Here is a 13,951-nt window from a genome sequence, read left to right as displayed (position 1 = left end):
GTATGGGCTCTTGCCATAGCTAGAATCAACAGTCTATAGGCAGAACCACTTATTTCACTTTGTAATAATGTTTTCTCTGGGAACTGGGGATAGGTTTGAATTTCTTGGTACTTTTCTTCTGCTGGTTTTGTTTTCCCTTAATTTTATGCCTCTCCACTGCCTTCTTCATGGTTCTTGGATCTCTTCTATCTTCAGAATTGAGACTTTATTGTGTCTCTAGATTCCTCTAATTAGCAGAGTGAAAACAATAGATGCTACCATCTTGGAAGTATGTGCCATCTTGCCCTGCATCCTGAATTTAATTTTTTATCTTCTTACTTTTACAATATGTGATTTAGAAAGAAGTTTGAAAGTGCTTACATAACTCTTTTTTTTATGTTTGACAGTCTGAGAGAGATATACTTCAAAGCCATCATATTGAAGTAAGGGAAACAGTAAGTCTAAGTAAATCAACTTATTTTCACAGCTATCATGCTACCTAAACAGGTGATGGGGGCTGTCCACCCAACTTCCAAGGCCTAGAGGTGAGACAAGCCATCCTTGGACTTGGGAGAATCTCCAGTGTCCTGTCTCTGGACCTGAGCCAATTTGAGAGTCAGATCAGTGCAGATGCCAGTGCACCAGGCCTTGTGTACTGTGTCCTGTCTCCTAGCTCTGCTCTGGTTAACATGGTGTCCCAGTTCAGTTCTCCATTAAGGTTGATCTAGTTTGTGGGTATAGTTTTTTTTTTTCCTGTTCTTTCTTTCCTCTCCTGCTCTCATGACTCAGTTTTATAACAGTGTTAAATGAATTCATAGGACTGCAGGTCTTTGTGTCAACAGTCTCCTTGCAGATGCCGGCCTTTTAATAATAACTCCCAGTTCAACCTCTCAAAATGTGGCTTCTCTGTATGTCACTGACTGACTTCACCTTACAACAGTATTAGCCTTTTGGCATAGGTTCATAAACTCAGAAAAATGTATTTTTTTTATTCTGACACTAAATTGAGGTTCTAAATACTCACAAAATCATATAGATAATAATAGTAGAATAATTGGTTCCATTTTAATTCTCTCTGTCTGTCTACATCATTGATCCATAATGTAGTAACATTGAGCACCTCAATTTGAGTTACCTTTCTGAGACCTTTAAAATATTATCAATTTATATGACTGTTGATTGCAATCTTAGGTAATAATTCATCGATGCTATTTTTTTATTATAGGAATTATTTTTTATTATTGCAAATGTTATATTATTATTAGGTTAATTATTATTGTTGTTATTGATTTAATATATCATTTACAATTTGATGCTGATGGGATAGAAGCAATGGCCAGTAGGGTTTATGTGTGCAGTGTTTTAAAGGGCAAAGCAGGGAAAGCACCATCTACAGCATGAAGGGAGAGTTACTTTACATTTATCTTGTTTTCAGAAGAAAATATTGAAATGTTGGTTGCTGCACTTCTTGACACTGTGAAATCATGGGCTGTCCATTGGGACAGGAGACCTGGTGGTACAGTGACTTGTCTGAATATAACTTCCCTGGGAGACTTGCTATAACACAGTGGCCATCTGTTTGGGTAGCATGGTGGAGACATATTTTTAAATCTGTCTTCCTTTTTTCTGTATCTCAACATGGACACTTAAAAAAATCCATAAACAAACATTTTAAAGTGCTTTTCTCAGAGCAGTAGAACCAAGAGAGCAATATATTTAGAGTAGGAGACCTAGTTTCTATTCTCGGTTTGTCCACTAATGAGTTCTGTGACTCTGGGAGAGATGTTTAATTTCTGTTGCCCTTAATTTTCTCATTTATACACCAAAGAGTTTGAACTAAATATTTTAAAATGTATGCTTTATGTATATATCTATATATATCTATATAGATACATACATACTTGTCTAGAATATTTTTTCATCCTTGAAATTCTCCTGTCTTCATGGCATTGTGCGCACGTGTGTGTGTGTGTGTGTGTGTGTGTGTGTGTGTGTGTGTGTGTGTGTGTGTGTGTTTATGCCAGCATTGAGGTTTAAAGTAAGGACTTGGGCTTTGTCCCTTAGCTTTTTTGCTTAAGGCTAGTACTCTATCACTTGAGCCATTGTTTCACTTCTTGGTAGTTAATTGAATATAAGAATAATAAGGGACTTTGCTGCTCTAGTGGCTTCAAACTTTGATCCTCAGATGTCAGTCTCCCAAGTAGCTAGGTTTAAAAGCAGGAAACACCACCAGTGCCGGGCTTGATGGCATCTTTATAATATCATTTTCATTTATTGATTCTTTCAGCAGCCAATTGAGGGTATACTCTTTATATAGTACCAGACTTTTAATACTGAACAATAATTACATCCTTATGATTGCTGCAGACTTGGTAGGAAAAATAAAGATTACTTACATTTTAATACTTATATTTCCATAGAAATATACATGATTATGATGTTTATATTGTATATAAACATTGTTTATATTGTATATATATGCAGACATAAAATTTAGTGATAGAGGAGGAAAATAGAAACATGTTTTTTGGGGGAAAGTAAGAAAATATAAAGTGTGGGTGGCTAAATATTTATTTCCAATTTAAAATGTCATATGCAGTTGATATATTATGGATAAATAAAATGAAATAGTAAATAATATATTATTTATGCATATATTCAAATATATTTTATTCTAATTACATATCAGAAATCAATGACATTATCTAAAGTGATCAATGAAACCACTATGAAGCTGACAGTGTATTCAATAAAGAAAATAGAAAATAATCAAGATTTCAGTTTCTACATTGGGCTAGAAAAAGATAATAGATCTTATCCCAATCTGTGGGCTTTCTGTTGATCTTGGGAGCTCCTTTGCCTTACAGAAGCTCTTCAGCTTCATGCAATCCCATTTGTCCGACCTTTCTTTGATTTGTTGTGTTTCTGGGTCTCCATTAAGAAAATTTCGGCCTCTGCCAAGGAGACCTAGGATTTCCCCCTATTCCTCCCTGTAATGTTTTCTGGGTGTCTGCTTTGACTCTGAGGTCTTTGATCTATTTCCAGTTGATTCTGATGCAGAGTGATATATGGGGATCTAGCTTTAGTTTTCTACAGGTGTCTAACCAATTTTGCCAGCACCATTTACTGAAGAGGCTGTCTTTCTTCCATTCTATTGTTTTAGCTCCCTTATCGAAGATTAGATGGTTATAGGTCTTTAGGTTCATTTCTGGGTTTTCAATTCTATTCCATTGGTCCTGCAGTCTGTTCTTGTGCCAGGACCAAGCTGTTTTGATTACTATGGCTTTGTAGTAGTTTGAAATTTAGTATTGATATTCCTCCAGCACTGTTCTTTCTGTTAAGGATCATTTTTGTTATTCAGGGATTTTTATTATTCCATATGAATTTTTGGATTGCCTCTTCTATTTCCTTGAAGAATGAGGTTGGAATATTGATAGGTATCACATTGAATTTGTAGATAGCCTTTGGAAGTATTGCCATTTTCACGATGTTGATCTTTCTAATCCAGGAGCATGGGAGTTTTTTGCCAGTTTCTAAGTTCTGTTTTGATTTCTTTTTTCAGGTTTTCACTAGCCATTCCACAGACAAGGGTCTCATATCTAAAATATAACTGGAACTTAAAAAATTAAATTCCCCAAAAACAAATCTTCAAAGAAACAACTGCCCAATAAATAAGTGGGCTAAAGACTTAAAGAGCTTATAGCTATTCTAACAGGGGTGAGGTGGTATCTCAATGTTGTTTTGATTTGCATTTCTTTTATGGCTAGGGAGGTTGAGCATTTCTTCATGTGTCTATAGTCCATCTTTCTTTCCTCTTCAGAGAAGTATCTCTATAAGTCTTTAGCACACTTATATATTGGGCATTTGTTTCTTGGAGGATTTGTTGTTGGGGGATTTAATTTTTGCTCATGTAATTGTAAACCCCCTGTACAGTATTTTCAAAATTAAAAAACTTATAATAAAAAAATTAAAACTATTTTAAAAATACTTAAAGAGAAATTTCTCTGAAGAGGAAAGAAGAATGGCCAATAGACACATGAAGAAATGCTCAACCTCTCTAGCCATAAAATAAATGCAAATCAAAACAACATTGAGATACCACCTCACCCCAGTTAGAATGTCTATAATCAAGAACTCTAATAACAACAGATGCTGGAGGCTATGTGGACAGAAGGGAACCTTACTGAACTCTAATAACAACAGATGCTGGAGGCTATGTGGACAGAAGGGAACCTTACTGCATTGTTGGTGGGAGTATAAACTTGTTCAACCACTTTGGAAAGTGGTATTGAGGTTCCTCAAAAGACTCCACATAGAGTTCCCCTATGACCCAGCAATCCCACTTTTGGGCATTTCCCCAAAATGTTTACAAACAAGACCACACTAAAGCTAACAGCACAACAATGTTTATTGCAGCATTATTTACTATAGCTAAGATATGGAACCAACCCAGATGCCCCTCAGTAGATGAATGGATCAAGAAAATGTGGTATATATACACAATGGAATTCTATGCCTCCATCAGAAAGAATGACATTGCCCCATTTGTTAGGAAATGGGAAGACTTGGAAAAAATTATATTCAGTAAAGTAAACAGAAACATAGGTCCCATGGTTTCCCTTATTTGCAATAACTAGTATGTGTCTGAGTCAAGAAGAAAAGGTCAGATATGTTGATGTTAAGGGAATGAACCCCAAGATAAGTATTCACAGTTTTTTTTTTTGTTTTTTTCCTTTCATGCAATTGTTTCTGACATATTTATAAGATGATTTCTATGTTGCTTTATATGTCCCTCCCCCACAGTATAACCCCTGCTTTCACTGTATTTGATGTCGGTATAATTTGTGGAGGGAAAGGGAAAAAACAAATTGTTTAACTAGGGATACAGGTGGGCCCATTGCAACAATGAGATGTACAAATTGTTATGTCGAAAAACGAAGTTTACAACTTTGGTGTGGGGGGAGCGGAGGAATATGGGAAGGGATGGGAAAGGGAAACAAAGAGGAAGCAACAATGCTTGATAAGAAATGTACTTGTTATCGTGCCCTTGTAATTGTAACTCCTCTGTACGGTATTCTCACAATTAAAAAAAAAAAGAAAAAAAAAAGAGAAAGAGAATATATTCTGGGTTACAACTCAGAGGTAGAGTATATAATTAGTACCTGCAAGATTCTGGTTTCAATCATCACAATCTTCCAGCAAAAAAAGATAAAAGACAAGAGGATGTAACTTATAGCTTGCAATCTGATAGTGAAAATTGTAGGTTTTCTTGAACCTGCCAAAAAATTCTTGTCTCTAGATAAACTATACAAATTGATTTTTAAGTTAGGATGGTAGGGGAAAAACAAAGGAGGAGGTAACAATGCTTGATAAGAAATAGACTCACTACCTTGCTCATGTAACTGTAACCCCTCTGCACAGTATTTTTACAATAAAAATCATATTTAGAAAAAAAGCATGACAAACTCCTTGGAGAAAAAGGAGAACAAACCATTTAATTTTCCTCACAACACAGCCTATGAGGGAAAACGTTTCGAAATTCTCTTTGAAGATGCCATAAATCAGTCAAACGTCTACAGCTTCTAGAAGAAGGGGAAACATACAATTCCTTTGGTCCTAGGGAAGAAGAAAAAAAAAACTTAGAAAAATTCTTGGGCATTGCAACCTTCTCTGATATTAGCCAAAAGTTAGCTAGTACTGGCAAACATTTTGTTTTTTTGAAGTCCATCTTAATTTAAAAAAAAAAATCAGTTTTCTCTCAAGGAAAAGAATTCCAGAGACACTGCAAATATACTGTCAATCCTAAGCCTAAACTGATCCTTCCTGAGAAAGCCAGACTCGAAATCCCAGAATTCTACACTAGAACATTCCATTGTAGAGCCCAACACGGACAGATCGAAGTCGTGCCACTGAGGTGGGCATGTGCGTAGACAACTAAAATCAAAAAGTCCAAAAGGGCCACCGACTAAACTTTCCAACCACTTCAGGCCTAATGTTAAGCCTCCTGCTTTTGGAAATATCGGAATCAAAATCAATCAGTTCAAAGGTTTGCTCCATCACAGAAACTCAGTGTGATAGTACCTAGAGGTAGGAACTTGGGAAAGTGATTAATCAGCAAGTCAAGCCTTCAAAATGGCATTGATAGTTGTTTTATTTAAAAATATGTCCTAAGTAATACAGAGAAGTTTACTTTACCTCACAATTCTAGCCCAAGTTTTAGAAGACACATGTGGTGATGATTTTCTTGCTGGCAGAGTTCTTAGATTGCATGGAGTCTTCAGGATCCAAAGGGTGAAGGGAAGGGCTTGTGTGTATATGGAATCCTTTTCTCAGAAAGCCTCCAGTATTCATTCCTGCAGGCTTTGCCTGATCTAATCCTAAACATACAAGCACCAGTCTTTAAATACCTTAGTCAGTTTATCCACCTACTTAATGCCACACTAAATGCCCTCTTAACGTCCACTGGTTAGAAAACTCCCAACCTGAACTTTGGAAGGGACAAGCCATAGCATTCTGTTATTTCCCAATCAACTCATTTCCTTCTCACATACAAAATGCAATCATGGTACCAAAACAATCTCAAAGTCTAAGCTCATTCCAGTATCCAGAAGTCCAAGGTCTCAAATTTTCCTTCCAGATAAAGTCTGTAAAATCAAAATGAGTTACATATGTCTAATACATAATGATGAGACAAGGCACAGTGTACTAGTTACTGTTGGGGTTCTGATAAGAGGGACCTCAGAGAGCTTTCGGGCCTCTTTGGCAATGTGAGGAGACAAGAAGAAAACAGTTATCTTTGAACCAAGAAGCAAGACCTCATATAGCACCAGCTCTGACAGTACTGTGATTTTGACCTCTGGCCTGCAAGAATATGGGAACTTATTTCTTTTTTTCTAATTTCCTACTCCATTCTAATTTGTTATTACAATCTGTATATCAACAGAAATGGAATTACTTCTACCATAGGACCATGAACATTTCCTGTGAATCACTCTCCATTCCCTTTCTTGCATTTTCTTGAGGAAAATATGCATAGAGACATTGAAAAAGAAATTCCAGATAAGTTGGTGTTAGGTGAAATGAACCCCAAGATAAGGATTCAAATGTTTTTTCTTTCTTGTGATTGTTTCTAACATATTTATAAGATGATTTCTTTGTTGCTTTGTATGCCCCTCCCCCATGGTATAACCCCTGCTTTCACTGTATTTAATGTTGTTATAATTTGTGGAGGGGAAGGGAAAAAACAAATTATTTAAATAGGGATACAGGTGGACCAATTGCAACAATGAGATGTACAAGACCTAATGTTGAAAAAGGAACTTTACAACTTTGGCTTGGGGGGGGTGGGGTGGGGCGGGGCAGGGAAATGGGAAGGGATGGGAAGGGGAAACAAAGGAGGAGGCAACAATGTGTGATAAGAAATGTACTCATTATCTTGCCCATGTAATTATAACCTCTCTATATGGCATTTTCACAATAAAAAAAGAAAATTCCTTAGGAAGTCTTTGCCCTGGATAATTAACTTGATTGATCAGGTACTGATTCAAATCAACAGTTTGTTATTTTTTAAGAATAAGCATGATAGTGTATTTGATCTTACATTATATTTTAGTAGAATCCAGTGAAGGAATAAGACAATTTACAAAGTAAAATACAACCAGAGACTACTAACATTTGGAGACTCAAGAGTTTATAGCAATCTGGCTGCATCTAGACTCCAAACAGATTTAACAACAGATTTCTCCGTAAAATAAAATAACATAGCCGGTATAAAGCTCAGATTACATTTTCCAACCTGGGTAATCCTATTAGTTCAGATAACCTCCAGGCATTGCAAGTGTTCTGGGGAGAGAAAGAAAGCTCATGGAAAGGAGAGCAATTGATGTTGGACAGAGGTGAGTCTAGAAACCAAACTTAGAACCTAATGAATAAAACAGGCTTTATGATTTGATTAGGGAATGATTTTTCATACTGTTAGCTATTTCATAGTGCACAGAAGGGAGAGAAAACAGGAAAATCCCCCAAAATCAGTTTTTGAGGCATTTCCTGGTCAATAAGCCATCATTTACCTTTGCTTACTTAAATTTCAATCCTTAGCCTAAAACTGAAGAGCCCTCAGAGAGTATATGTTCCAACAATCACTTAATATTTTGATGAAGATCAATACAAAGGTTAACAACTCCAGGGGATAGATAGATTTAGGAAGAGTCTTTGCAGTTTAGTATGCAGGGGAATTATGGAGAATAGAATTAGGATCTAGGCACGGGAATGGAGAATTTTTCTATTCAGGGGTCTAGTAGAAATTGATTATTGTTATAGTTCCATGCCTGTTTCCCATTCTTTTTTTTTTTTTTGTCAGTTGTGGGGCTTGACCTCTAGGCCTGGGCTCTGCCTCTCAGCTCTTCAGCTCAAAGTTAGTGCTCTACCACTTGAGCCACAGCACCACTTCTGGTTTTCTGAAGGTTAATTGGAGATTCTCCTGGACTTTCCTGCCCAGGCTGGCTTTGAACCACCAGCGTTATTTCCCATTCTTTACCCTTTCTTTTCCTTCTGGTCTCCCTTCCTCCCTCTCTTTTCCTTCCTCCTACCCTCCCTTCTTCTCTTTCTACTTTCCTCTTTTCCTTCTCACCTTCCCTCTTTCCTGCTTAGTGAAAGGTTTTACTGCAATTATCCTACTTGTCTTCAGAAATAGGTTCTGAACATGTGTTTTGTCATTAAATGAACTGTAATTTCCTGGTTATTTTTTAATTTCATTGTAAAGGTGATGTACAGAGGGGTTACAGTTATATAAGTAAAGTAATGAGTATATTTCCTTTTCCATTTATGTGTGTGTGTGTGTGTGTGTGTGTGTGTGTGTGTGTGTGTGTGTGTGTGTGTGTGTGTGTGTGTGTGTGTGTGTGTGTATGTGTGTATGCTGGTCCTATGGCTTGAATTCAGGTCCTGGGCACTGTCCCTGAATCTTATGCTCAAGTCTAATGCTCTACCACTTGAGCCATTGTTCCACTTCCAGTGTTTTGGTGATTCACTGGAGATAAGTTTCATGGACTTTCCTGTCCAGGCTTGCTTCCAATCATGATCCTCATATCTCATCCTGTGAGCTATTCTGTCCTGGCTAGCTTTTTAAGTAGCTAGGATTATAGACAGGCCTCTGTATTGTCATTGTTGTTATTGCTCTTGGGAAACAAGGAAGTATAGTGTTTAACTACCATCTTTTTAGCTCACCATCCCTATATTATATTTAGTGAAACATATTTCCACTTTTTTTTGGGGGGGGGTCTGGTTGTGGGGCCTGAACTCTTGGCCTGAGTGCTGTCCCTCAGCTCTTCAGCTCAAGGCTAGGACTCTATCACTTGAGCCATAGAGCCACTTCCTGTTTTCTGGTGGTTAATTGGAGATAAAAGTACCATGGACTTTCCTACCCAGGATGTCTTTGAACCATGATCCTCAGATCTCAACCTCCTGAGTAGCTAGGATTACAGGCGTGAGACACTGGCACCTGGCTGAATGTTTTTAATTTCATATTAGAGGGTTGTATTATGATTTTCTCCTATGTTGGATTATCTTATGATTCTCATCTGTTTAAAGTTTTGACAGAAGCTTTCTGTTTCCTTGTGGTATCTTAGAAATAGATAATTAATTGTGTCTTTTCTGTACTTTAAGAATACCTTTCAAATTTTGGCAATAGTTATATAGTTATATGTACTGAGGATGAGTGGTTTGAGTGGCTTAATAAGATTCTTAGTTCATACTTCACTGTTTGTAAAATCAACTTCCCTTACCTATTCTCTTCTCATTTATCTTCTCTGTGTTGAAGATATTGACAAGTAAAGCCTTTCCTGATAGATATTGTGATATTCTTTTACTCATTCATTTGAAGTCTGAGTAGGAGATTTTTATATTAAAGGGTAATCTTTATCCTATTTGGTATTTTTAATTAAAATATCATGTTTCCTTTCATGCTCTTCTTGGCCTAGTAGAATGCTGTGATAAATAAAATAAATGCTTTTTAAAAACTATGGGTTGATCTAATATTTCATATAATTGACTTAGCATTTGTTTGATTTTACAATATTAATCAAGAACATTATAGAATTGAATTGTTTTAGAGGTAGATGTTAAGATATTTTCATATGATGATTTTCCTTTTCTTGTAAAAACAGACTCCATTTCTAGTGTTGCTTTGAATTAAGTTTAATTCTGTTTATTAAAATGTGTGTGGATGAAAGGCTAAGGTATTAAATAAATTATTAGAGGAGTCTCATTTTTTTCTCTTTTCCCAGAACAATATTTAAGAAGGCTATACTTTGTATGAGTGAAGTTCAAAATGGTAATGGCTGTATTAGTTTTTTTTTTCCCCCACACAAGAGAGAATTTTCTTGAGAAATATCTAAAACCACACCGACAGCATGCATAAGACGTATATATTTGCTTTTTCAGGCCAGTATGATTTTTTGGCATATTTTAATATTCTTAAAATAGCTGTACAAAGGAGTTTCCATTCAACAAAACAGTTTATAAATACATTGTCTTGATCAGTGTCACCCATTTTAACATTTGTACCCACTAATCCCACCCCACCACTTCCCTCGCTTTTCTTAATTTTTAGACAAGGTATTGAATTTTCTGCCATTTCACCAAGCAATTTCTGTATACAGTACAATACCATGATCTGTGTCATTCCTTCAACATCTTACCCCCTCAGTCTTGCCCTTAGTTTTCTCAAACCCATGGTATATAGAATACATTACTGCCTGAATTCTACTGCATTCCTCTGTTCATTCTTCTACCCTTCTCCCTTTGCACCCCTGCAAGTATCCAATTCCTAGTACTATTTTATTGGGTTTTGTTTAGTTCTCTGAAGAATTATACTATTTGAATTCTCCATAGAGTCTATTATACTTAAGTTAATTCATTTGTAACCACTCGCGTAACACCCAGGAAACTCTATTACATACATTCTTTTTTTTGAGGGGGGGATGTCTGGGATGGGGCCTGAACTCTGGGCCTGGGTGCTGTCCCTCAGCTCTTCAGCTCAAGGCTAGCACTCCACCACTTGAGCCACAGCACCACTTCTGGCTTTTTTCCCCCTGCGTATGTGGTGCTTCAGAAGCAAACCAGACCCAGATAAACACAAGTTGCAAGTTTTCCCTCATTTGTGGAAGCTAGAATGTCCTATAAATCTATAAGTAAACATACTGGGTAGTTAATATGTTTGTTTTGTTAGTCTTGGAGGTTGACCTCTGGGACTAGGCACTGTCCCTGAGTTCTTTAGCTCAAGGCAAGTGCTCTACCATTTGAGCCAGAATGCCACTTCCAGTTTTCTGGTTGGAGTTAAGAGTCTCATGGACATTCCTATCCAGAATGGCTTTGAATCATGATCCTCAAATCTCAGCCACCTGAGCAGCTAGGATTACAAGCGAGAGCCACTGGTGTCTGGCGTTTAGTATGTTTTATTAAGGTATTTCTAAACATTTTTATGTTTTTTATTGTAAAAATACTGTACAGAAGGTTACAGTTTCACGAGTAACGTAATGAGTACATTTCCTATCGAACATTATTACTTGCTCCTTTGTTTTTCCCCTACCATCCCTTCCCTCCTCACCTCCCCAATTCCTCTCTACCCCCATCCCCCCAAAAAGTTGTAAAGTTCGTTTTCAACATAATGTCTTGTACATTTCACAGGAAAGAATAGGAGAAACCCTAGGTCTCCTTGGCCCTGGCTAAAATTTTCTTAATGGAGACCCAGAAACACAACAAATCAAAAAAAGGTTGGACAAATGGGATTGCATGAAACTGCAGTTTCTGAAGCTAGCAAGATCAATAGAAAGCCCACAGACTGGGAGAAGATCCTCTCTAGCCATACAACAGACAAGGGTCTCATATCTAAAATATACTTGGAACTCAAAAAAACTAAATCCCCCAACAACAAATCCTCAGAGAAACAACTGCCCAATAAATAAGTGGGCTAAAGACTTAAAGAGAAACTTCTCTGAAGAGGAAATGAGAATGTCCAGTAGACACATCACCCAAATGCTTCTCAGTAGATGAATGGATAGAGAAAATGTGGTATATATACACAATGGAATTCTATGCCTCCATCAGAAAGAATGACATTGCCCCATTTGTTAGGAAATGGAAAGACTTGGAAAAAATTAAAAAGTAAAGTAAGCTAGGCCCAAAGAAACTTAGGTCCCATGGTTTCCCTTATTTGCAATAACTAGTATATGTCTTAGACAAGCAGAAACAGTCAGATAAATTGATGTTAGGTGAAATGAACCCCAAGATAAGGACTCAAATATTTTTTTCTTTCTTGCTATTGTTTCTAACATATTTATAAGATATTTCTTTGTTGATTTGTATGTCCCTCCCCCATGGTATAACCCCTGTTTTCACTGTATTTGATGTTGGTATAATTTGTGGAGGGGAAGGGAAAAAACAAATTGTTTAACTAGGGATATAGGCGGACCCATTTTAACAATGAGATGTACAAGACCTTATGTTGAAAAACAAACTTTACAACTTTGGCATGGGATACGGGGGAGTGGAGAGGGGAGAAAGGGGGGCAGATGGGAAAGGATGTGAAGCGGAAACAAAGGAGGAGGCTACAGTGCTTGATAAGAAATGTACTCATTACCATGCTCATGTAATTGTTAGCCCTCTCTGCGGTATTTTCACAATTAAAAACAAAAGAAATGCTCAACTTCTCTAGCCATAAAAGAAATGCAAATCAAAGTAACACTGAGATTCCACCTCACCCCAGTTAGAATGGCTATAATCAAGAATCTAATAACAACAGATGCTGGAGGAGATGTGGTCAAAAGGGAACCCTACTGCATTGTTAGTGGGAATGTAAACAAGGTATTTTTGAGCAATGGATATTTCTTAATCTAACCTGAGAAAAAAAATTCTTATAGCGATTGGAACTACCTCTGCAGAACAAGATTGGTAGCTAGTCTTCCATAAATCACTTCAGTGGTTTCACTACAACATCAATTTACTTAATTCAAATTAAGTAATGCAACGAGGAAACTGAAAGTTCTTGTAGTCCTTCTAGAAATCACATTTTTCTATGTATCACAAAAAATGGTACACTGTATAAAGTAGAATATGAAACTTTAGTTCTTAGGGGATGGATAGAAATGCTTATATTTCAATAATAGTAGGGACAGATATATTGAGAATTAGAATTCAGAAGCAATATTTCACAATATTTTAAAGATTCTTAAGTTTGTGATGCTCCCTAAATGATATTTTTTACTGAACATTTCAAAATTTCTCAAAATGGAAAGGTCCAAAATGTGAAATTTAATCAATTTTAATCGATATCAGTTGATATTTAATTCATTGATATTTTCTACTAAACACTTATGTCCCATAAGTTAATGTATCACCAATATTTATGGTAATATAGTTAGGAGCTAGCAACACTACAAGGAGTACCAGTGAGTGATTGTGTTTGATATTGTAGTTTATAGGTATGTGTTTGCTACCAGCACCATGAGTCTATATTTAGAAACATATTTTCTTTCATTATTGAATGATTTCATTCTAAGTGAAATTTATTCTGCCTTAGGCTCATCTCTTTGTGTTTCTGCTTTGGTCGGGAATTCTTTCTCGGTTATGTATTCAACTGCTGCCTCCTTTCCTATTAACTTCACATTATGCAAATGAAAATGCTCCTTAAAATTCTTGAACCCATCCTTGCTCATAAAATTGGTTGCTTCAAATGCTGTGCTGGTAAGTTTAGCACCTGTGGTTATATGGAAATATTTTTTATAGGCTTCTGGCTTCTTCCTAAATTATATTTTCATCCCAAATCACTTGCTTCCTGTGCATATCTTCATACCAAACATTAATTATCTTTTCAACTGTCATGAATTATTCTCCTTTAATTATGAACAACTTTTGTACTGTCTGGAAGGATTCATGAAAAATTTTTTATCTTGATTTCCATATGGAGAATATAGAGTTA

This window comes from Dipodomys merriami, unplaced genomic scaffold (assembly GCF_024711535.1).
Source record: "Dipodomys merriami isolate MVZ:Mamm:240054 unplaced genomic scaffold, mDipMer1.0.p SCAF_9, whole genome shotgun sequence".
In the NCBI taxonomy this organism is placed as follows: domain Eukaryota; kingdom Metazoa; phylum Chordata; class Mammalia; order Rodentia; family Heteromyidae; genus Dipodomys; species Dipodomys merriami.
This window is presented reverse-complemented; position numbering follows the sequence as displayed.